The 25,553-nt window shown below is 46.3% G+C and overlaps 1 protein-coding gene and 1 pseudogene across 2 annotated transcripts in view; both read left to right on the top strand.

Moving 5' to 3' along the window:
* LIN37 (lin-37 DREAM MuvB core complex component) overlaps positions 1–25,553 on the top strand; it is a 470,461-nt gene that overhangs the window by 96,517 nt on the left and 348,391 nt on the right. The window lies entirely within an intron of this gene.
* On the top strand, positions 16,516–17,384 carry LOC138570718 (exostosin-like 2 pseudogene; annotated as a pseudogene).

Raw genomic sequence — 25,553 nt, 5'->3', positions numbered from 1 at the left:
AAGATGGTCTTGCCAGGTTTTACTATAAATGACGATATCGTCAATATAAGCTCCACAGAAATCATATTAGAACTGTAATATTTGGTCCATAAGTCGTTTGAAGGTGGCTGGAGCCCTGTGTAACTGTGTAAACCAAAAGGGAGGACTTTGAACTGGAACAGTCCGAGGGTCGTCGAGAAAGTTGTCTTTTCCTTATCAAGTCCATACACTGGGACCTACCAGTATCCATTTGTTAAGACTATAGTGATAGAAAAGTGGTGTTTTCGACTTTATAGATTAGGTCGCCAATGTGTGGTATGGTATAGGTATTGAAATCAGAAATGGCATTGACTTGACGGACATCTATGCGAAACCTCCAGGAATGATCAGGTTTGGTGACCAATACGATTGGAGAGGGCCATGGGCTTGAAGAGGGTTCGATAATATTCGCTCTCAACATTTTATTCCATTCCTCAACCACTATTTGTTTTCGGGCTTCCGGGAGTCTGTAAGGTTTCAGATGGACCACCTTTCCCTTGGGTGTTCTAATGTAGTGATAAGTGCCTTTCACTCTTCCTGGTTTCTCCGGGAATACATTGGGACATAATATAACCAAACCTTTTAAAACGTCCTGTTGTTGATTAGATAGCTCTTGAGGGATCAGTTCAAAGTTATCTATTTCGTCTGGCACCAAACAGGATAGTATTGTGGCAATGGCGGCAGACACATTTTCCTTCCACTCTTTTAAGAGATTTACGCGATATAGATGGTTCTTTTGTTTCCTGTCAGATTGAGCTACTTTCTAGGTACAGGTTCCTGTTTGTTCCAGTATCTCTTATGGCCCATGCCACTTAGAGATGAGTTTGTTTTCCGAGGTAGGCAAGAGAACCAATACTCTTTGTCCTACGGCAAACAATCTTAAGTTTACCCTTTTGTCACTGATGGATTTTTGTTGGATTTGGGCCTTTTCCATACGAGTATGGACTAGATCTCAAACAAGTCTCATATGCTCTTGTAACCTGGTAGCAGTTTGCGAAAAGGGAATGGGTGCCTCTTCTTTTTCTTCCCTGGTCTCCCGGAGCATGTCCACAACATCTCTAGGCTCCCTACCATAAAGGGGTTCAAAAGGATAGAACCTAGTGGAGGCCTGAGGGGTTTTCTTTACTGCAATACCGTCCCACTACCAATTTTCTTAGGATACTTTAGTGTGTTTTGTTGAATCTTTCTACCAATCCGTCTGTTTGTGGATGGTAAACGGAAGTTCATAAGGTGGTAATATGGAGCAGCTCCTTGACTTCACCCATGTGCTTGTTCATAAAGTTGGACCCTTGATCCGTTAGGATTTCCTTAGGAAAGCCAACTCTGGAAAAAATGGTAGGAGGTGTTTCATAATCTGCTGGGTGGTGGTGTTCCGCATAGGGAATGCCTCAGTGTATCTGGTTGTGTATTCAACAGTCTCAGGACATATTTATTACCCAGTCTAGACGTTTCTAAAGGTCCAATGATGTCGATTGCAATTCTTGGGAAAGGGACTTCTATTATAGGTAAAGGATTCAGAGGGGCAGGCAACGGGATGTGAGTACAGGTTTTCTGACATATCTCGCATGTTTGGATACAAGTTATTATATCAGCATGGATACCTGGCCAGTAAGACTTCCCACTGATGTGTGCCTGGGTCTTAGATTGTGCTAGGTGTCCCCCTGTCGGATAGGAATGTCTAATCTCTAGTGCGATCTTCTGGTGGGTTTTGGGGATTATTAACTGAGTTTTACATAGACCTTCTGTAGATGTTTCTTTTCTATATAGCAATCCTTGCTTTAAGAAGAAAAAAGGCCTTCTCTTCTCTACTCTCTCTCTCCTTCAGGACTTGCTTGTAAGAAAGCCTCAGTGAGGGCTGGATCATTTTGCTGGGCAAAGACCAGGTCGGGAATGATGGGAAGCTCTTCTTCCCTTTTCTCTCGATTGGTAGATGGTTCATCAGCTTCCCCAAAACCTAAGGTACCTCTCTCTGTTTCGTCTGGTTTACTCTCTTTAAAGTGAGGACATTGAGATTTTTTGAGAATTCTTTGTGCAATTTGGTCCCCACAATGTACTTCAAATGCGATTTTACCATGGTTCTGTAAGAGCCTTTAAGTCTCCTCGGAGGTCGGGATCGATGACGCTGGCTAGAACGTCTATACCGAACTTCCAGGCCAGATTTTGGGGCCAATCTTATATAACTCCCGGGAGGGGGTATAAAAACTAAGTCTGTGGGAATCATTCCCCTTTTCCCAGGAGGGATGGTAGCCTCTCGGCTGCTACAGAGATCGAAGCCTATTGACTCTTTCGTGACAACAGAGGGATTGGAGGCTCGATGACTGAGCTTCTGGAATTTTAGGGTTCCCCAATTTGTTTTAATTGAGTCACATCCCACACCTGGCACCATATGTAAGGAAGGCATGGCATCAAAATAAGACAAGCACAAGTGACCACAGTTCAAGGGTGTTTATTGAACTTTAATAAGTGTGATAAAGGCCCATCTAAACCTAAATCTAAGATGGGAGCAAGCTACGACCATCAAATAATAATAATGCAGTCCTAGTGGAGTGTCGTCAAAATAAAAGGGTCTATACTAAAAAAACCTATTGCCAATCCTTACCGCTAAGTTACAAATAGTGTGGGGTAATGTTCATGAAAAAGAAAGTGTTCACAACATGATAAGTCAGGATGTTCAGGCCGTTGGCCTCCCTTCCCCACGTTTTCAGTACATGACAATGCAGTTCACACGAGCATAGTACACTTTTGGGCTTCTTCAGCACATGGACAAAGTTCTATTACAAGCATCAGGACCTTCTATGCCCAACTCTCTTAAGTTATTAAAAGTCTCTTGATCTAGAGGGCCTGATGTATCAAACAAACAAAAAAGTTCCTTTTCAAGTAGGACGATACACTCTTCACCCTGGATCCCCCTCAGCCGGGCTCAGATCCCTTTTGTACCACAATCTTTTCTCGGGTGACTCATGGTTCACCCCAGATTCCCCTCAGTAGGGCACAGATCCCCTTTTCACAATTAGTCTCACTCAGCCGGGCTTGGTTCAATTAGAGTTCGTATATCTATCAAAGTCTTTCGAATGTGCACAGGGTTTGGCTTGAATCATTGCAGGACCACTTCAATTTCACAGTTCACAATTTTATACTCTCAGTTGGATACATGACAAAGTTTAACTACTTCCTTGGTTCCAATTATACTTGCGTCGATCATCGCCAATGCCTTACACACAGTTCTCTTTATACAAAGTTGCTGCTTGCAACCTTGGTCCTAACACAGACCGGTCTGCTATCAGTCTCTCCTGCTCACCGGCTGTGCTGACTTTACTGGCGCTGCTTTATTGTGGGAGCCAAGGACAGTACCACAGCGGAAATTGCTCTCTCCCTCCCCCCTCGGCTATAGATGCGGGAGAGCTCCGGATACCTTCGACACACAATGCACCTTTCTTCACCTTCAATTCCCGGTCTTATGTTTCTTGTTCTCGAGGGCTTGTGAAAGTAGTGGTTTTCCTCCGAAAAGGCCAAGGGCGATTTCCTCCTTGCAGCTCTTTCTGGTCTTGCTGTCTTTCTCCTCCTATTAAACTGTCATCTCGGAACTGCTGCTTCTTCATGCGTTTGCCTTGCTCAGAGTGAGCTTTCGTGCTCCGCCTTTTATCCGTGTTGGGAAGTGTGATGGGAGTCGGGAGTGTGCAATTATCAGTAATTGCCTGACTCTGCCTGACCCTTTTGTTGGGACATGTCCGATATACGGCTCGGGGTTTAGTCCATTTTCTTTCACAGTGAGCTGTACGAGGGAAAGTGTTTGTGTCAGGAAGGGGGGGGGGTGGGTTGAGTTTCTAGATATCCTACCTGGTAGGATGGGGAAAAGGTTTTATAGGGAAGGGGATACCGGGTTTCACCCTCTGGTGTCCCACTTACACTCCCTGAGGCCCCCATGAAGGTGATTTTACCACACTGGTCCACCCCCAGGAACTGGATCCAAAAGCAATAGCCATGTCCTGGCCACCTGGATGACAGATCCCCGGTTGACTATCGGGTGAGACACCTTCCACAGGGTTCACAACTCTCACCGACACCTTCCACATCTACTGGTTTTAGGCAAACCATTATGGCATAGAGCCTGTAAAATACTTGGGATAATGGCTCACTTGTCCCCACAAATTCCGTTAGTAGCACTGACGGCTGACAATCAACAGAGACGGCCAAACATACGTAAGTACTGGGAGCCCATTGGAATTGCGACTGTTAGTGATCTGTTCACAGATGGTGCATTAATAGACTTCCCGACTCTAGTGAATGGAGGATAGCACAGGGGCAACGCTCTGGTCTTGGAAACAAGACCACGCACAGCAACAGAGGTTCGAATCCCAGATCTGCGCTTAGAAACCGAACTCTGGTATGATAATAGGCACATTATTAAAAAAAAAATTCAATAAATAATAGAACAAACAGGTATACACTGAGGTCAATACATTGTGCACAACACATTGCTTTAACAGAAATGGCCAGCATTGGGCGACCAAATCGACTCGAATGGCGTGGTAGACACTCTGTATGATGTATCAGAGGGAGCGCATGCTGTGTTGTGGTTATATGAGCTTTTTCTCTCCCAATGTTTTGCCTCTATGTTGCATGTGTGGCAGAAGTGGGAAAAGGATTTGGGAGAGCCTTTCACAGAAACTGTGTGGCTACAAGTGCTCTCATATCATAAACTGGTTTCTAGAAATGCAAAGATTTAACTTTTACAGTTATTTATTACACATAGGGAGTACTAAACACCCCAAAAGGTCTCAAAGTTCAGTAACTCTGTTGTACAGTGCTGTCCCAAACGTATGCTTGAGAATTCTGACATGTTACATATGTTTTGGTGCTGCCCCAAGATACAGCAGTATTGGGATGCGATGGCGCACAAATTGTTCTGTGTGGACGTGATGTTAAATGTCCAATCTCCCTCAGCATGCCTACTGGGCGTGTTTACACAACCGAGAAGAGCAAGACATATTTGAAAATTGAAAGACCTAGCTCACGTGTTGGCAAAACGCAGAATAGCAATGGGATGAAAATCTCAGAAGGGTCCTGTGGTGGAGCAATGGTGGAGAGATCTGCAGAAATGGACGATGGCAGAAACTTCAGTCTGGCAAAAAGCAAACAATGTAGATCATACGGAAGGTGGAACATATATTGAATCCTTGAGATTATTGATACAAAATGTGTTTGCAACTGCAGAAAGCACACCAAGCGATGTGACCGCCTTGGTAGGAACAATTATGTCAACTACAGCTTAACATGGTCATTGCCTAAATACCAGTAGCAATGTAGATACAGACAGACGGGTGCGGGAGGAGGAGTGCATATGTTATTTGTTAGGATAAGGTGAGGGGTGGTGGGGAAGTATGGACAAGATACTATATGTAAGCTTACATTATGTGCAGTGGATAAGCCATCCATGACAGAATCATGTAGAGTCTTGTCCCCGAGTACCGGCATTGATGATTTCCTTACTGAAACGTTTTTTGAAATAGATGAAAAAGTACAGCCTTCACATGCCGACCCACATCAATTGGGCCTAGATTGGATTTCCTTTCCACCGCCAATTGTAGAGGAATAACGCCTCCCAACGTCTTACCTACTTGCATGGGAGGGACAAAAGGCCCAACCATTGAAAGAGAGCCATTAACAGGTCACAGGTTCATCAGATGTAACTGTATGGTTTGTGAGACCAAGTCCCTTTTCCTGGATGGAGAAGCTAACTGGCTGTGGCTATTCAATTGACCTGGATGTTGATGAATCGTTAGAGGGATTAAAGCGTTAGTTTGGCATAGCTGATCCATCTTGATCACATGATAATTCCCTACACAGTTATCCAAGGAGTCCAACCAGGTACAAACATCATCAAATCTATTGCATAAGTTCAAATCTTCAATTATGTTGGCCTTTACCAACCGCTTTGTTCAGGCCGTGTTCTGCTTCTGTAAGTCAACGTCCAGGTCAGGTGGTGCCAATGCTGCAGAGAGGACTTGGGGCTCAGAATTAATCTCTGTCCCCTCTTCATCGGAGAGGGCTGCTATGGATGGAGAAAGCACATAGGTATCCCCTGAATCTGTTAGTGAATTTTCAAAATTAACATCAACCGTTATTCTATTAACCATATTACCAGCCAACTAATTTCCTCCACTATTCGAGGCAGTAGCATCACCGACATCTGGGGACAAGTCCATCCTCTCTGTCCGCAACTGTTGCTTCCTGCATAAGCTTAATGCCTGAACCTCTGCAAAACAGTCTCGCTTATGAGCCAGTGAAGTGGTCCTGGGAGTAACCGCTGCACTTTCCAGCAGCCAGCCCCCATTCACTACTGGGGAAGTGACTGTATGAGTGATAATTGAGGATATATTTCCCAGAACCTGTTTCTGGGGAGGGGGGGCTCACAGTATATTTATCATTTACCAGGCATGCTGCAGGCTTTTTTGTTATACCTTTTTTGCGTTTTTCCTTCCCCCAGGCATACTTTATTCACGGAGGAAGAGCTCAAGGACGGACACACCCTGAGCCTATGCAATTAGGTGTAGTACGGGGCCCCCTCACTAAATCAGAGCGGGACAGGCGGCGGCAAGATCAGCTATGCCTGTATTGTGGCCAATCAGGTCATTTTCTTCACAATTGCCCAGCAAAACCCCCACGAAAGACAGAAGGGGCAATAGATGGGAACACAAGTATAGAGGAGATGGAAAACTCCAATGTCCGACAGACATAGAGGTCGGTCTGTCGAGCGAAGTAAAGACCCCACAGACCTCCCACTTTGCCATTCCAGTTATCATCGTAAATCTGCAACACTCGCCCAATATGCATGCAATTGAGGCCTTTATTGATAGCGGGGCAGTTGGCAATTACATGGACTTAGAAACTGCTGGCCAGATAGGGTTACCGGTTTGCCCAAAGACAATAGCCGACAATGTGAATGCGGTAGATGGCTCCCAATTACTTTCCGGCCCCGTTACTCACTGTACTGCCGATGTCACACTTCTCTGTCAAGAAGGTCATAAAGAAATAATCTCCTTTGATCTTATCGCGGCCCCACTATTTCAGGTGATTCTCGGCATGCCCTGGCTATAGGCTCATAACCCTCAAATAAACTGGCGAGCTAGAACACTAGTCTTCCCGAAGGACTGCAAACGCTGTTACGAGAAACATTGCTCCGTTGAACACCCGCTACTCGCATCCCCCAAGTCGGTGCCAGTGCTAGGCATAATAGTAGCCCTGCCCACCGAATAACAAGAATATCAAGACGTATTTGCTAAAGAACAGGCTAATACTCTTCCTCTTTGTTAGGGAGAATTCTCTCTTTAGGCTGAATTTCCTAACCTAGTGAGTCCCCCAGCAGCTTTGCTGGATTTCTGGAGTTTGTTTTTTTCTCCTGCCAAGAGTGAGACTCTTTTTCTCCCACTCTTGGACATGATTTATGGTGTTCCTTTGACTGTTAATGTGTTTTATGGGCTATGGGGTCCTTTACTCCATAGGGTCTCATGTGTTTTTACTATGTGTGTTACACAGCACCCTCCGTGCAGTAACACAGGGGTGTCATAGTGACCCCCCACCATAGACTCCATACCGTGGGACTGACTACTGCCTCCCAGGGCATGTAAAGTCACCATTGGCTTTACTAGTCCCAAATTATGAACAGAAACTAGTACAAACCATCATATTGTGGACGTACTAGTCGGAGCAATTCGATTGCCCTGGGGTCTGTTAGTTGAGGGGGCATGTCTCCGCCCCCCCGATCGAGTTTTGGCTGGTGGCAGTGGATACTACTTTTCATATTCGACTGCAAATATATCCCTATGGGATTTTCCCATTGTTCGAGGCTACCAACTATTTAATTCTCATAGCCTCGAACATACCGCCGGTTTATTTAATATTAATTCGCCGGTTGGTATTTTTTGCCAGGACTCGATTCTAAAATGGCGTTTGTGTTCTCTTCTGTGACTCCAACCCAAGTCGAGCCCTTTGTTCCACTTTTTGGCGGGCTTCTCCACAGAAGCCTCCAAAAGTGGTGCCACTCTGTCTGGGTACCACAGGGGGTGTTGGAGGGGGTTTAGGCACCCTGGACTGAGTTACCTTGGTAACTCAAGTCACACTCTTGTGTGATTGGCCCAAGTGGTGAGCCGGCCGGCTCACCACTTAGCATGTTTGATTGACAGCTAGGCTGAATGAATGGGGGTGTGCTGCATAAAAGCAGGGCTTTGGGGACTGGAACTTTATTAGTCGCCACAGGACCTGAGAATCCGACGAGGGAGAAGCTGAGCCGACCTACCACGACGACACCACCGGTGGAGCCCTGCGGAACCGACTCACCACTTCCCGACGACAGAGAAGATCTCCCGGCTGGAGAGGCTTCTTCCCCTGACTGGTGGGCACAACCAGTTTACCTTCTTTTCTTCGCATCCCAGGACGTCTTGTGGTCGAATTGCCCGTGCCAAGCACCCCGGCAACCGGATAGCCACTTACCACTGGACCGCGAATAAAAGGACCGCTCCTTTTACCTGAGAACTCTGCGGCTGGTTTCTTCCCTGGCAGTGCAACGGACTCCTGTCTTCCTCCCCGACGAGATCCTCTCTTCCCCCGGACGAAGCACTGACTTGCATCCGCTGCCAGGAACAACTGCCCCCGCTGGAGTATTCTCACCACTTTAAGGTACCGTGTCCGCCAGGCCTCCCTTTCTAAAGATTGCTACAAGGTAATAATAATCCCTTAACCTTCTGGACTGGGCTGGCCGCCTTGACCTTCTAACTGGTCCCTTTCTTTTAGTCTAACTCTTTTTGAACCTTTGCAAGACTCTTGTGCACTTCAACCCTGTGACCTTGGACACATTTCGTTCTGATCCTCTTAAACTGGATCCGGCCTTCTGAACTCTAACTTCACGGTTTTACTTGCCTGCCTCTCTTGTTGTGTTCTTGTGAAAGTGTTGGGATCTGTTTCAAATTATACTCTGCTTTTCTCTCCCTTTTAAAACAAATTATTAGAGTGCCATCTGCGTTAAGCGCTCACCGCTGTCTGAAAATAAGTGGGGCTTTACTTAAGACTTCTCTAATATTCTTCTAAGGGAGTGTATATCTTTTAGTGACCGTGTTTTTGAACTGCTTACTATTAGTGCCTGTGTGTTTTTCTAGATGTGGTTTTAAATACATAATTATATCTCTTTTACACCAAGCTCTGGTCAGTGTTTACTTGTTCTACTGTGTTCTTTTGACCTATTGTGAATACTCTGTATACTGCCTAACTCTTCTTGAGGGAAGTCTGACTGCTCAGCCACAGCTATCAAGTGAATCTGTGTGGTACAGACTGCTACCAAGTGGGTTTACTGCCGAACACCTGTAGTCTTAAATCTTTTGCAGTTGTCCCAGAGGGAACTGCACAGGTTTCTGCCTAATACTCTTGATCGTTCTTACGACTGCAAATTGGTTTCGTACCTGGGGCCCAAGTACCATGCAGTCAAATCTACGCCTTGACAGAAGGAGAGAATACCCACTTAATGAAGTATCTGGACCTAGCAAATGGATTCATCCGTCCTTCAAAATCATCTGCAGCTTCACCCTTATTCTTCGTGAAAAAAGAAGGAGGGTGATCTCCGAACATGTATTGACTACCGGGCATTGAATCAGGTCACCATAAAGAATAGATACCCGCTGCCATTAATCCCAGTTCTGTTAGACCAAGTAGGACAAGCGCAGGTCTTCACGAAATTAGACCCCCGAGGAGCCTATCACCTTGTGCGCGTAAAAAAGGGGGACGAATGGAAGACCGTGTTTCGCACCAGGTACCTCCTATCCAAGTACCAAATGATATCGCTCGGGCTTTGTAATGCCCCAGCGGTATTTCAACACTTCATGAATGATGTTCTACGGGAGTTACTCGACGTGTGTGCAGTAGTGTACATCGACGATATCCTCATCTATTCATCTACCCTGCAAGAACACATTACAGATGTGCGAGCTGTTCATCGCAAGCTGCGCGAAAACCATCTATACGCCAAGCTTGAGAAATGCTCATTCCACCTCACAGAGGTGGAATTCGGGGTTTGTGCCTTGTCCGCAAGGCATCAGGATGGAACACAAAAAGGTAGAAGCCATACTCACTTGGCCTTCGCCCACATCTCTAAAAGGGGTACAAAGCTTTTTAGGCTTTGCACATTTTTACCGACGCTTCATACCCGGCTTTTCACACCTGGTGCACCCGATTACCTCACTCCTCTGGAAACATTGAAAGTTCGAGTGGACGCCTGCTGCAGAAGAAGCCTTCCGTGCACTGAAAAACAGGTTTACATCAGCCCCCGTATTACAGCATCCACAACCCGATCTTCCTCACATTGTGGAAACTGATGCTTCCAGTGTAGCCATGGGGGCCATTCTATCCCAGCGGAATCCTGCAACTGGCCACTTACATCCTGTGGGGTTCTGGTCAAGAACATTTTCTCCAGCAGAACTAAACTATGCCATTACAGATAAAGCAATCAGAAATGCTCTCAAAGAGTGGAGACACTATTTACTCGGCGCCAAATACAACATAACAATCATAACCGATCATCGGAACTTACGATACATGCGCTCCGCTAAGGCTCAATCATCGCGACAGCTTCGATGGACGTTGTTCTTAACTGAGTACGCCTTTGTAATCACTTATCGGCCTGGAGTCAAGAATGGCAAGGCAGACGCGTTATCTCGCATCGGCAAAGGAGAAGAGGCCTATAACAGTACAGATCCAGTAGACATAATCCCTAGCAATAAAATCCTAGGCTTTTGTGACAGTACTCTCTCGCTGCTGGATACGCTCAAGGAAGAAGTTAAGAGGAACATTTCCGCTGATGAGTTGTGGACTTGGAACCAGAAAGGAGCTCACTTTTCTGTACAAGACGACCATCCCTATTTCCAGGGACGCCTGTACCTACCCACGCATGCTCTTAGGGAGGAAGTCCTAACCAGTTATCACAATTCACCCCTAGAAGGTCACCTGGGAGGGGCTAAAACACTTGCCAAAGTAAAGAGATTCTATTGGTGGCCAACCTGGCGGAGGGATACTATTGATTTTGTGAACTCATGTGGGATCTGCGCTCAGAACAAAGCATCAAGGCAAAGACCAGCTGGCCTGCTACAACCTCTGACTATACCTCCCGCTCCCTGGCACACAGTGTCGATGGATTTTGTCACGGATCTGCCCTCCTGTTCTGGGTGCACCATCATCTTGGCGGTGGTTGACCTCGTTTCTAAAATGGCCCCCTTCATACCATTGAAAGGGATACCTTTGGCTCAGACTTCAGCCCAGAGCTTCCTAGACCACATAGTGAAATTACACAGGTTTCCATCTGTAGTGATATCTGACAGAGGAAGTCAGTTTGTATCGCAGTTCTGGAAGAAATGCTGTGTTCTAGCAGGAGTTGAAGTCCGTTTGTCCACCAGCCACCACCTGCAAACCGACGGTCAGACTCAACACACAAACCCAACCCTGGAACAATATCTCTGCTGTCTGCTGCACCAAACAAACCATGCCTCGTTGGAAATCTTGTGGATGGCAGAATATGCATAAAACAACTCGACACATGCTTCTACTCAATTGACTCCATTCTATACCCTATATGGGCGAAATCCACGGACTTCCAGATACGACCCACCGGAAGTAATTGAGATGCCCGCGGTCAAGACCTTGCATGAACGTATCACCCGGGCAGCCAAGGAGGCTATGACACATTTACGAGCCGCTAAAGAAACATAGAAATAGTATGCTGATCAACACTGAAAGAAGGCCCTAAGATACCAGACTGGGGACTCTGTGTGGCTGGCATCAAAACATATTTCACTTAAAGGACCGAGGAAATTCCAACCTAAATTCTTAGGCCCTTTTACCATCGAAGCAGTGATTTCTCCAGTAGCCATGACACTGGCCTTAGCATCTCACATGCACATACATCCGGTGGTTCCATGTTTTGCTGTTAAAACCCGTGCATCCTGAGACAAGAGTGTCAATACCCCTGGCTCCATTAGTTGTAGAGGGTGACGAGCCAGAATACGAAGTCAAGAGTATTCTAGACTCTAAGATAACAAGAAAGACCCTATACTATCTAGTAGACTGGAAAGGGTATGGGCCGCAGGATAGGTCATGGGAACCAAGCGAGAACATCCACGCTCCCCGGTTGCTATGTAAATTCCATTGGGATAACCCCACCAAACCCGGACCAGAAAGCACACCGTTGGGTGGGGCCTTGAGGGGGAGGACTGTCATGGGTACTAGCGTTTGGACCCACACCTCAGTAGCCCAAACACATGGGGAAAAGCTGAAGGCACAATTAGGGGCTAGATGGGTAAAGGCTTGGCAAGCAAAGCATACATTGAGTAAGTCTTAACATATACATCATTCACATAAGCTTGTTCTGGCATAGCCTTTATTTTCTAGTCACTTCCTGTACTCCCAACATGGATGCATGTGTGACTTTCAGGAAATGCAAGGAACTGTGTAGCACACTCTAGTGTTTGGGCGTGGCTGCCTATATAAGCCACAACCAAGAACTGGCCCATGCTTCGTGTGCTTTCTGTAGCTTCGAGCACACGTTCACCGCAGCCCGGATCTCCAGTGGATGCTTACCTGTTTCTGCTTCCTCGCAACCCAGACATCGAGTACATCCTTACCTGTTTCCGCTTCATCTCGATCCGGACATCCAGTGGAACTCTCACCTGCTTCTTTTTCTTGATCGAGGCGAGTTTCTTCTTGCTCTCCTCCCCCCACGCTTGGGACCCGATCGAGGCAAGTTTCTTCCCTGCTCTTCACACCAGCACTTCGGACCCGACCTATGAAAGAAGAGAAAACAAACCAGAATTAGTACGTGCACACATTCAATTAACCCCTAAATCTCCTGTGCTACCAAAGGAACTAACCTCCGTAAGCGAGTCTTGCGGAACTCTTCTCTCTGCGCCAGCATCCAGCTCGCAGCTCCATGCCCAAAACCTGCAACAACAAAGAACATAAGATTACGCTCAGCATATCCACAGGCAACTACTCACCTTTTGTAACTTGCGCGCAAGGACAGTGAAGTAACTGGCCCCATTGGACTTACCTTCCGATCGTTGTTGAATTAACCTGCAGCTTCTTCTTAGTGGGCTCCCGGAATCAACCCCGTGCATAACCTTATGAACAATTCCCAGTGCAGTAACTGGGTACGTACCACAGACTGCGTATTCATCAAAACCTACCTGAACCTAGTGAAGCAACTAGTCCCGTATCGCAGACTACTGCGCCCCTGCAGATGCAGGATGGAGAGCATGCCACACTAAACCAAAAGGTGAGCCACGCCCAAAGCAAGGGAGTACACTACACATGGGACACTGGGAGGGCTGAGGGAGGTTTAGGAAGGCCTCATTACGGAAAACCCTCTAAACACCCATTCTTTTGGCAGGTCAGCTTCGCAGCTCAGGGGTAACGAGAGGAAGAGACCGGAGGAATCCATTGCTCCTGCAGAGACCCAGGTGAGCGTGACAATGATGACCTTCCCAAGGTAGGGGAGACGCCACTTGAGGGGGCAGAATTGCTTTATATTGACGGGTAATCGACAATAGACCACACAACAGGGGAAAAGACACACAGGGACGGCAGTAGTAAAACTTAAAGCAGACAGTACTGCAGAAACAATAGCCAGCACGAAATTGCCTTCACATTTTTCCGCGCAAGCAGCAGAATTAGTGACTCTTATAATGGCATTGGAAGCACGCAGGGACCAATAAATCACAGTGTACTCAGATTCGGCCTGTGTGACATCTACAGTGCACTCTGGGCTGTCACGATGGCAGAGGAGGGACTTCAGACATGCTGATGGCACACCAGTGCTGCACGCTCACATGCTGGGCCGGCTCATAGACACGCTTGAACTTCCGGCAGCAATAGCGGTTGTAAAGTGCCAGGCCCACACGAGAGGGGAGGACGCAGTCTCCCGGGGCAACGAAGCAGCAGATGCGGAAGCAAAGCATGCAGCATATTTTCCAGGGATAACAGATTGCGATACCCCGTCAAGCACACGTATCCGTGTATGCAACATGATTATAAGGGAAGGGTATAACACATTACCAGTCACACAAATAATGGAGTTACAGGGAAGGGCTCCAACTGAGGAGAAGGATCTATGGGTAAGAAGGGGATGTTTAGTATCCCCAACGGACGCTCTGCGATGATAAGAAAGCACAGGTAAACTAGTACTCCCAAAAGCGTTATTGCAAATTGCACTCGCACAACTACACTATTCTACTCCTATGGGTAAAGAAGTACTTGCTGCTCACATTGGGGAGGATTAGTTCTGTCCAAACATGACTGAACATATGATATGATATGGCATTTATAACGCGCCTGTACATAAGTGTTTCTAGATAAAACAAGGAGGGGGAAGCAAAGGGAGGACAAAACAACAATCTTACTAGTCCTTGTGTCATTCAGATCCCGCAAGTGCAGGGAAGTGGATAAGTGTCAGGGGGGGAACAGAGAAGTGCAGGTAAATCAATAAGTGCATCCAGCAGGTGGCTCATAAGTGCAGAGAGAAAGGACTGCAGGGTTGCAGGAACAGACCCTTAAGTGCTGGGGGAGCCTGGAGGCAGTGCAAGGGCAACTGGACATGCAGGAGCCTGGGCTCGAGTTTGGAGGGTAACCAAGTGCCCAGTGCGCGGGGCAGTCAGGAACATCAGCAGGGGAGAGGAAGAGAGAAAGCAGAAGCGAAGAGGAAGGTTTTGAGTTGCTTCCGGAACCAGAGGTGGTTCTGCTCAAGTTTGAGAGAGGCAGGGAGGCTGTTCCAGAGGAAGGCCCCAGCCGAGGAGAGAGCTCTGCCCCCAACTCTCTGCTTGGAGAAGCGTCTGACCCTCAAAGAGTTGTGTGGATGAGTGGAGGGCTCGAGGAAGATGTTTTGAAAGAGAAACGTGCAGCTAGCGTGGTCCCTGGCCGCAGAAGGCCTGGTGGATGATGCAGAGGGTCTTGCAGTCCTGTTCTGAATAATTTGTTGAAGTCGAAGAGTAGAGGCAGTCAGATGTAGAAAGAGGCTGTTGCAGTAGTCCAACCTAGAGAGGACCAGAGCTCTGGAGACAGTGAGCTTCTGGGGGAAAGTGAGAAAAGGCAGAATACCTCTGAGGAGGTACAGCCAAATAACTGTGCTTATGGAGCACTGTGGCACCTGCAAGAAATTCACAGCAGGACATATTTTACATGTAGTGAGGGGATCCATACCTAGGCCAATTGGGCCTTTCCAATATTTCCCCATCGACTATGTCGATATGATCCAGGTGTGCCAGGGCTACCGCTACATGATAGTGGTTGTGTGCCCGCTCTCCTGATGGATCGAAGCTGGTCCCTGTTCACACCCCGATGCCCATAGGGCTTCACAATTCCTCATTAGTGAGGTGTTCCCAAGATGGTGTGGGTGTGTGAGATCCTGCGGTCAGACAATGGGCCTCATTTTGTGAATGAGACTTTTGAGCACAATCCAACCCTACTGGGGGATACAGCACACATTCTCCTGTGCTTATCACCTGCAAGCGAATGGCGTGTGTGAGCGCCTCAATGGCACCTCAATGGCATGGTCAAAGAGAAGATAGCAAAGATAAAAGCCACTTTAAAGAAGGAATGGCGTCACTGTTTGCCCTTAGCTCTGTTAGTACTGGGCAATCAGCTCAGGTCCGACCATCATTTAACGGCCCGTGAGGTGGTAACATGACGACGCATGCGACTTCCAGGACATTGACAGATTGCTGATGCACCCTCTGACATGTGTGGTAATGAAAAGTACGAATATGTGGCTTCTTTGATGGCTTGTGCATCTTTTATTTCTCGTCAACTGCAGGCACAGGGGGAGTTGTCGAAGAACAGTGAGGAAGATACCAGCCCAGTCACAAGTGAAAAACTCCTCAAGTAACCACTACTTATCCGGAAGACATGGTTCTGCTCTGGAACTTTGTGAGACCATGGATCAAGCCCATGTTTGAGGGCCCCTCTACTGTATAGCAAGCCAGGCCTCGCAATATCCCCTCGCCCACTTGCATTGGCGAGTACTTATTTTAACAGTTGTGTACTATTTTTATAGTACTAGACCGCGCAGGCGGGTGTCTTCTGGAAATAATGTCTTTACAGTAAATGCATTGCTCTATCCATGAAAGCCTCTAGGTGGCAGCAGTGCATTGTGTTTATCATTTTAATGTTACAGCTCACTGTTTTTTTCACTCTTGCAAGTTCTAATTTTGGTGAACATGTTTTGATTTTTCAAAAGAAGGATGTCTTCTTCAGACTGGTGAATTATTTTGTCGCAGCATGTAAACATTCACAGAGCAGACGTCTTTAAGGGAATACTCACATTTTCTACATCCTCTACCTGACATCTGGATTCTTGCTTCCTGAGCGCGAATAGTTCATTAAATAATTCTGAAAGAAAATATCCAGGCTGTTAACTGAAATTAAGTATTTTAAAAATATTTGTAAGCTATCTGGGCGAGCGACCAGAATGCTTCACCTATCTATCTCATCGGCATCCTGCTCCTTGTTATAGGTGGCCTGTCGGCCTTTCTTCCCAATTTCAAAGATGATGGTAATGCGCACCTTCAAAAGGCAGCAGGACACACTCCTTCACCCTAATCATGCAAACATTCAACAAAACTGACGTGTTGTTGAAACTTTTTCCAAATTTACACATAGTGATAGTTGTATGGAATAACATCGGGGAGAAGACCCAAGAAGAGCTCTGGGAGTCGCTTGGACCTCACCTGGTCCCATAGTCTTTGAAAGCAGAATGTATTTCGAATGAGAAACAGACCGCAAGACTTTTCTTCACTGGTAACTGATGCTATTTTAATGATGGATGATGACACACTCGTTAGTGCAGAAGGCATCATGTTTGCTTTCTCAGAATGGAAGCAATTTCCTAACCGGATTGTCGGCTTTGTGCTTAGAAAGCATAATTCGGCCTCTTCTAGCGCACACAGACAGTTATGTGAGTCTTGTACTTCTGGCGTCTGAGTCTGGCAATGGAGACCGGCTGTTCTCCATGGTCTTTATTGGGGCAGCATTCTTCCAACCCTCTGATTTACATGTATTAATTGATGAGACTCTAAACTCTGATGACATTGCTATGAACTTAATTGTGGCAAAACACACTGGGAAACCATCAGGAATCTTTGTTATGCCAGTGGACATGAGCAATTTGGAGAAAGAAGAAAGTAGCCGGGTATGTGGCTCCATGCTGAGCACTTGTTACCGAGATCCTACTGTCTAATAAACTGGCTACTATGTATGGAAGCATGTCTTTACAATATTCCAATATTATGATTTGTCAGTTTGGATTTCCAAATTATGCCAATCGTAAAACAAAAATTTAGCTAGCAGATGAAGGATCACATCTGAAAAATGTGAAAATAGTAGAATATTTCTTTCATTTTAAAAATATTTGTTTTTCCAATTGTTTTCTAATAAAGGCCATTAAAATTAAGGTGCGTGTGATGTCAGTCTTTCATCCTTTTTATCCGAATGGTTAAAAGCTACACATAGGTGGGGTGGGAGTAGTGACACCTATTATTCGAGTCAGCTATATAGAATAGCAAGGCTCTTGCAGGCGCATGATGATAATAGTTTACTGGCCGTTGTTGCCTACTGGCCAGTGATACTGGGAGAGATTTAAGCTGCCCTAATAATAAACAACCTCATTTAGACAAATCAAGGACACGACAAAAGGTCAACTGCAGAATGTGTACTTGGCAGTGTGCGTTATTAGAATTAACTATTGTATTTGCTAGTCAGGAAGTTGTGAATCACGGGATCCCATAAGAGATTTCGTGGGGAGCAGGGCACCTGAGAAGCAGCTTAACTCTCAAGGGGGGTGATAAAGGTGCTAGTCACGATTGAGATGCATTGGCAGAACTGTGTGTGTTGGAGGCGAGGGGGTCCGTAGAATAGCAGGGAGATAATAGGTCAGGATTTAAGTGCGCTGACAGATCCACATGTACATGTTAATACTGGAATATCAGGGGTGTTTTAGGTCAGAATTGAGATATATTGGCAAAGCTCTATATAGGTATCAATGCTAGAATAGTGTGGGGAGTTGTTGGTCAGGTATGCGTATATTCACAAAGCTGCATGTGTGTTCCAACAATGGAATATTCGGGGGTGCTGCAGTCGGGGTTGAGATGCTTTGGCAGAGCTGTATATGGGAAGCAGCATGTGTTTGAGTTTAGGATTAAAATGCGTCAGCCGAGTAGTGTGCCGATAACAGTAGTAGATAGGCAGGGGGTGCTGCAGGTCAGGACTCAGGTGCACTGGAATTTCTGAGTGTAAGGCCCATTGCTGGAATAGCAGAATGCTTGCAGGTCATGGTTTGGGTCAGGTCATGGTTGAAATGCCCTTGCAGAGCGTTGTGTGTGGCTTGCAGTACTGGTATAATGGGGTGCAGGAGTGAGATGCATTGACAGAGCTGTAAATGGCTGCTAATCCGGGATTTGGGATGTTTTTGAAGTCAGTCACTTTCATCATTGATTTGGGATAATTTGAAACACTGACCTATGGGGCAGACTTGGTCCCATAGCAAGGTCAAACCCAGACTACAAACGGCCAGCCTGCCTGCCATCTTTAACATTTCTGCATGTTTTGGTATGGCCTGAGGGCTTGGAATGGGTCACTACTGTAGTGTACATTGTTTCTGGAATACATGTCAGCAAAGCATGTCTTTACTTAGGTGTTCAGCTGTGTCTACCTCTCTAGGATTTAGACGAGCTTTTTTGTAGGTATTTGTCTTCAGTTCAGTTATGTTTCGTTGTGCTGCATTTATTTTGTGTTTTCCTTTGCTGTGGTTGGTGTGTTGTATTTGTGGTGTGTTCAAGCTTGTTTATATGTTTATGCCCATTGATGAGCAGCTGTGCAGTTCAAAGTTTTTCCTGGATCCCAGTACATTAGAACACACGCTTACCTGAGTGCTGGTTCTATTTCCGGTTCTAAATCGTCTCGTCTAGGCTAGTGTAACAATGTGTACAGCCAAAGGGGCTTGGAGACCAATATCAGGTCAGGATCCCTTCACTGAAATGCCTGGACATCAACTCCCGCTGACCCAGTTATGTTTCAGGTGCCCAAACATACTAGTGCTCACAAGGAATCTGTGGCAAACCAGCCATGCTTGATCAGGCCTAAGCATCCTGCTTTGAATAGAACGATGGGTAGCATGTTAATAGTTTCTGGAGCCGCTTCACGTCACCACCTCTGCTGTTCTGCGATCAGGACACAGATAATTTCCTGAATATTGACAGTTGCCGCAAACTAAAGACTACACATGTGCTCTGGGGAAGCAAAAGTGGCATATTTTAGCATAGTCCAACATATTGTAACACAAAGTTCAGCTATAATCACCTCAGGCAGTATCCCTCTGCTTATATTTGAGGATAGGTGTATATCTCATTTGCACGGCCACCCTACCATACCTATCCACATGTACAAATGACTGCAAGTGAACATTATCTCTACTGGTCCTGGGTGTGAATGTGCGCCAGGAAGAGGAAAATGAAAAGCAGAAGAGAAGCATTGGCTCTCCATAGCGACGTGAGGCCAGGGAGATGGAGTTGGAGTGAAGAATATGCAGGACGGGAGGGTACGTGATTGACTCTTTTTTGATGCATCTTCCGGCCAAAGTGGGAAAGGACAAAAATCCTGCTCAGAAAAGACAAACAGAAATAAAAAGATCCAGACAGAAAGCCAATGTGTGGGAGGAGGTCTATATTAAAGATGCTGTCATCCTAAGGGAAGTATCCCAGATTTGGAGCTGCTGCAGGTGCTGGCTCTCCTCAAACATTCTGGCAGCACAGAAGACAAAACACGTTCTGCTTTTGCAAATCAGACCTCAACAGGAAGGAGCCTCTTCATTAGTTATTGCACGCCTGTTGTTTCTGTGGAATTGTGTTCCCATGTACCAGTCCCATAAGGTTTCTGAAGCTTGGGTGTGTTTGTATATATGTGTGTGCGCGCACGCGTGTGTGTGTTTTTGTCAGTCAGTATGGTTCTATGCATGTTTGTGGCATTGTATGATAGCGTATGTATTTCTTGTGTGTGGTCTTCTGTATGTGGGCTTGTGCAGGTGTTTTTGGTTGTCTGTGTATGTGTTTTTGTGTGTTTTTTGTAAGGGCCCGTGTGTCTTTTAGTGTGAGTGTATGTGCTTGTGAGCGTGCTTGTGTATTTATAGGTCCTAAGTGTGCTGCATGACAGGTGGACCATGTTTGTGCTTGTGTTTTAATGCTACATGTTTGCCCCATAATCTGTGCAGGGAACAAAAGATTGCATATGCTACAAATTCCCACGTTCTCACGACATCTCACAAGTTAAGCGCTCTCCTCCCACACGAGGCCAGCAGGCAATTCATGTTGAAATCTCCAGCAGGGCCAACTCAGCTTTATACCCTTTCGTGGTTGATGATGATAATTCCTGTCATTACATTGCAAACTGGAAGAATCCAGCATGAAGCGCTTCATAACAAATTACATCTGAATGTGTTTGGCCTGCGGTGCAGCAGTCACTTTACATAAACCTGGTGGTAGTGTTTGCATGTGATCAATATCTGTGGATTGTTGCATATATGATGTTTCCTGCATTGCCATGTTTTTCTAGTAAGAAAATCAAATGGGCTTGCAGTTTGCTGATATGTCCTGACTCGTTTAGAGGTTAACTAAAACCAAAGCTGGATTAGTTTTCACTATTATGAAAATGCATTTATACAACACTAGTAATGTTTTTTTTCCGGTGGGCATCATGTTTTTTCACTAAAAGGAAAATTGCCATCCAGTTTGCGGGGCGAGTGCATTTCTCTAAGGTGAAGTAGATAAACGAAGTTACTCGACCTGCAGGTCTAGCATGTTTTTTTAGATATCTCGAGGCCTGCAAGCAACAGAGCATGCAGTAAAACTTCACAGGAAAAAAGCGTGGCACTATATTGGAGACGTTAAGCCCTTCCGAGGTGAGCTCGTTTCCTGTCTAAGAGATGACGATTTGATGCAAGGGGAAGATAAAGACAATGAAGAACAACAACCAGGGATGACGCGGTCTAGAGCAAGAGAGCTTGGGAGAGACATTATGTACACCTAGAATAGGCACATTGTTTCTTTTGTTTACAATAGGCATTCATCGAGAAAGTAAGGACAATTCAAGCTATATGGTTCTCAGTAGACATAACTCATTCCAGGAGTGTTTCATCTGCTTTGTAGTATGGACCGAACATGATAGAATGATACCTCCACGATTGTTTTTTTCGGGCCTTTGTGTTATATGTTGCCCACATTTATCCACAACTGACTTGTGGAAACCCATCTGTCATCACTCTGCTTGGGGAGTCGAGAATCCAAACAGTGTGGGAGAGATTGTCCTTCGCAGCACTCACCCAATACTGTCGGCGTAGAGCTTCATTTAACATACACTAACCAATCCAAACCTCCCACAACTGGGGGGGAACCTATACTCCACTGCGCATACCACTATATTATTGATTCTGTATTCTAAATCATATAATTAAATTAGGGTGTGGGAAAGTACTGCTGCAAGGACTACCAAAACAGACTCAAAGTCCCCTAACAAGTCTGACTCTGAAACGTGCATAAAAAGATTTATGGTCTGTCCACTGCGCATAACCCATCAATTTCCCTACTAGAAACAATATTAATTGACCTTTGGTCAACGTACTCTGCAAATGACTAAATAACCACTAATGGGTATAAATCAAACATTTTTTCAATTGTTTTATATTCTTAATTCAATTGTTTTATTCCATTCTGGTCCTTTTCATGTTCCTGCCAACACACGTTTCGACCTCACAATACATAGGTCTTCATCAGGGCTGGTAAATCACCCTTATACATATCACACTGTATTACATTTATTTCATCACAACAATATATCAAACAATAGTCACATTTAATTTGTCATCAAAGAAAATAACAATATCAAATTGAGAAAGACAAATACATATAGCTGTTGAATACCAACCAGGTCATGTACCAGGGGTAGATCCAGATCAAGGGGAGGCAAAAATAAAACAAAAAGATATACATAAGGATATTGAGCAGCCTGTCTTCAAATTGAACTTAATTCATATTGCATTGTTATCCAACAAGGCAAGTGTCATACACGTATCCTTATGCACATTGCAAGTGAGTTCCTCTTAACCTGCACACTTAACTTAATCAATGAGTTCATCAGTGTGTCCACCGCCGTCTTGAATGCCAGTGGTATTATATGAACCTACTATCGCCATATGAATTCCAATCCCTGTAACACCAATTCATGCGTAAATCAATCTGTTCCTAATCACCAGTTATCAGGTATTATTACATATATCCCAATCTCTCTAATCATCTCACCTCTCTTCATAATGAGGCACCGTCTCCAATACTATTCTCGTATTGAGTTTAATTGAGCCCGTTTGCTCGTTAGATAATCTACAACAAAATATGGATGTCAATCCTCATTCATTCAAACATCTCGGGGTGTTCGATCTGAATGAAACGGGTCCTTACCTTTACAGAACCATCAATTGACATCAGGACTATACACAGAACTATATCACTTTTCTTTAGTCTTTTCCAAATGGACGTCCCTAGTTAACTTGTAAATAATGAATACATAATTACACCAGGGATAGCATTATGCGTTTGTGTGCGTTATTCGCATTTGATCTAATGGAATGACTCTTAAGTCAGATTCAATATATCTGCCCATTGCCTCTAATTCTCCTCACAGTTTCCCTAATAAAATGTCCAATCGATATCCTTGCCCCCGTCATGAGAATCCGCCTGAAGCCCAAAGCCAAATGTAACTCCTGGTATGACTCGGATCTCGTCACCCTAAAACGCAAGTGCAGGGTGGCAGAGAGGAAATGGCGTGCTTCATGTTCATCCTCTGACAAACTGGCCTGCCGCCTGCTCCAAAGGCAATACCGGCTCTCCGTTCTCACCAAGAAGAGAGCCCTTATCCAAGCCCGCATCTCTGAGGCATCTAACAACTCGGCCGAACTCTTTAAAATCTGCAAGGAGCTGGCCAACCCTGCTGCAGTCTCTACCTCTCCTGTCCCCTCCCAGGCCCTCTGCACTGCACTGGCCTCGCACTTCATCTCAAAAACTCAGGACATCCTGTCCTCGCTCTCCTCCGCTCTCCTCCCTCCCTCTCTTCCCGGCTCTTCCTCTTGCTCTCTTGCAGCAGCCCCTCCGCCCTCCTTCTCTGCTTTTCCACCTTTTTCTGCTGATGAGGTTTCCAGACAAGTCCGATCTATGAAAGCCTCGTCTAAACAGGTTCACCCCTGTTCCTCCAAAACCATCAAGGACCACATCGACTCCCTGGCTCCTGCCCTGGCTGACTTTTGCAACCACTCATTCGCCTCTGGAGTCTTCCCATCCCCCCTCAAGCACTCCCTTGTGCACCCCCTCCTCAAGAAACCCTCTTCCGACACCTCCTGCCCGGCCAACTATCGCCCAATCTCCATTACTCCCTTCCTGGGCAAACTCCTGGAGAAACTGGCCATCTCCCAGCTTAACCTCCATGCTGAATCTGTTGGTAATCTTCATGACCATCAATCCGGCTTCAGAGCGGCCAGAAGCACGGAAACTGCTCTCCTGAACATCCGTGAGGACCTGCTCCTTAACCTCGATTCCAACACTCCCTGTGTTCTCATTCTGCTCGATCTCTCCTCTGCCTTTGACACTGTCAACCATGCCATCCTGCTCAACCGTCTCCGTGATAACCTGGGTATCACTGGTCAGGCTCTGGCATGGCTGACCTCTTTCCTTTCCGGTCGACCCTCCCAGGTCCAAATGGGCTCCTTCCTCTCTGACATCTTTTTCTCCACCTGTGGTGTCCCCCAGGGATCCAACCTCTCTCCCTGGCTTTTCAACCAGTATCTGGCACTCCTTGCCCACCGCATCGCCGCTCTCTGCCCCCACTTCCAGTACTATGCGGACGATACCCAGCTCATTTTCAGGCTACCCTCGGCCTCCTCCTCTCCTTCCCTCATCTCCGACTGTCTGTCTGCTATCCAGGAATGGTGTGCTGCCAATGACCTCTGCCTTAACGCCAGTAAGACTGAGATTCTACTCATCGGCACACCCACTCCCTCCTTCCCTGCAGCTCTCTGGCCGGCCTCCCTTGGCCCCCTTCCCACCCCTACCTGCAAGGCTAAAAACCTCCGGGTCATCTTCGACTCCACACTCTCCTTCTCTCCTCATATATCTGACGTCTCTAAGAAGTCACACTACCAGCTGCACCTCCTCAGAGGTATTCTTCCCTTCCTCTCCTTCCCCCAGAAGCTCACTGTCTCCCGAGCCCTGGTTCTCTCAAGGCTGGACTACTGTAACAGCCTCTATCTTAATCTGCCTGCCTCTACTCTCCGCCCTCTGCAACTTATCCAGAACAGAACTGCGAGACTTGTCCTTGGCCTCAAGCCCAGGGACCGTATCTCTCCAGGACTGAAATCTCTTCACTGGCTCCCAGTGGCTGCGAGGATTAAGTTCAAAACCCTCTGCATTGTCCACAAGGCCTTCTGGGGCCTGGGGCCTAAATACCTTCAACTCTCTCTTCCTAAATATCTTCCTTCACGAGCCCTTCGCTCATCCGTCTCCAACTCCCTCATGGTCAGCCGCTTCTCGAAGCAACGAGCTGGGGGTAGATCTCTCTCCGCATCAGGGGCCTCCCTCTGGAACAGCCTTCCTGCCTCCCTGAAACTTGAGGAGAACCATCTCCGGTTCCGGAAGTACCTCAAAACCTTCCTCTTCGCTTCTGCCTTCTCTCTCCCTCTCCCCTGCTAAACCTGCTTAACTCCCCACTGAATTCTGCACTAAACCTGCATCTGGGCCACTCTCAGCGACCTCGGTCCAGGGCCCAGCCACTCTCCACTTGCACTGCCTCCCTAGCTCCCCCTGCACTGTGGGACTGTCACTGTATCCCTACAGCCCCCCTTCCCAGCACTTCTCAGCACTTGCTCTGCACTTACCTCGCACTTGCCACCAGCTGGCCCTTTTTATTTATTATTTATTATTTTATTACGCTACTTACCTTGTACTGCACTTCCCCCCCACCTCCTCCCCCTTGCACTTTCTCCTTTTCCCCTTACCTCTGCACTTGCGCGATCTGAATGACACCTGGCCTAGTAGGATCGTTTGTCTGTCTTCCCCTTGTTTCCCTCCCTCCCTGCCTCGTCGCGCCTTGAAACAATTGTGTATAGGCGCGTTACAAATACCATATCATATCATATCATATCAATGAAGCCCATATATATTATCAACAGTAAATAGGATTTCATAGCCCCTTTAACATTTGCTTATAGCCATTATCTTACCTATATCACGCTCTTGTTAGCACTCATGAACCTCTCCTTCTCTTCCCAGTTAATGGTTTCCCGCAACTGTGCCAGCGCCTCCGAACTGTTTATGTAGTTGCTAGGTTACCTCAGCGGGTGTGCAACGATGTCATACGTCGATAACTATTCACTGCGGTTTTCTACCATGCAGGTGTATCTTACTGACACTCCCTCCTTG

The sequence above is a fragment of the Ambystoma mexicanum genome, chromosome 1p, assembly GCF_040938575.1.
Source record: "Ambystoma mexicanum isolate Mex_15411 chromosome 1p, UKY_AmexF1_1, whole genome shotgun sequence".
NCBI classification, from domain to species: domain Eukaryota; kingdom Metazoa; phylum Chordata; class Amphibia; order Caudata; family Ambystomatidae; genus Ambystoma; species Ambystoma mexicanum.
The sequence above is the reverse complement of the archived record's forward strand: the minus strand, read 5'-3'. Positions and strand labels throughout refer to the sequence as shown.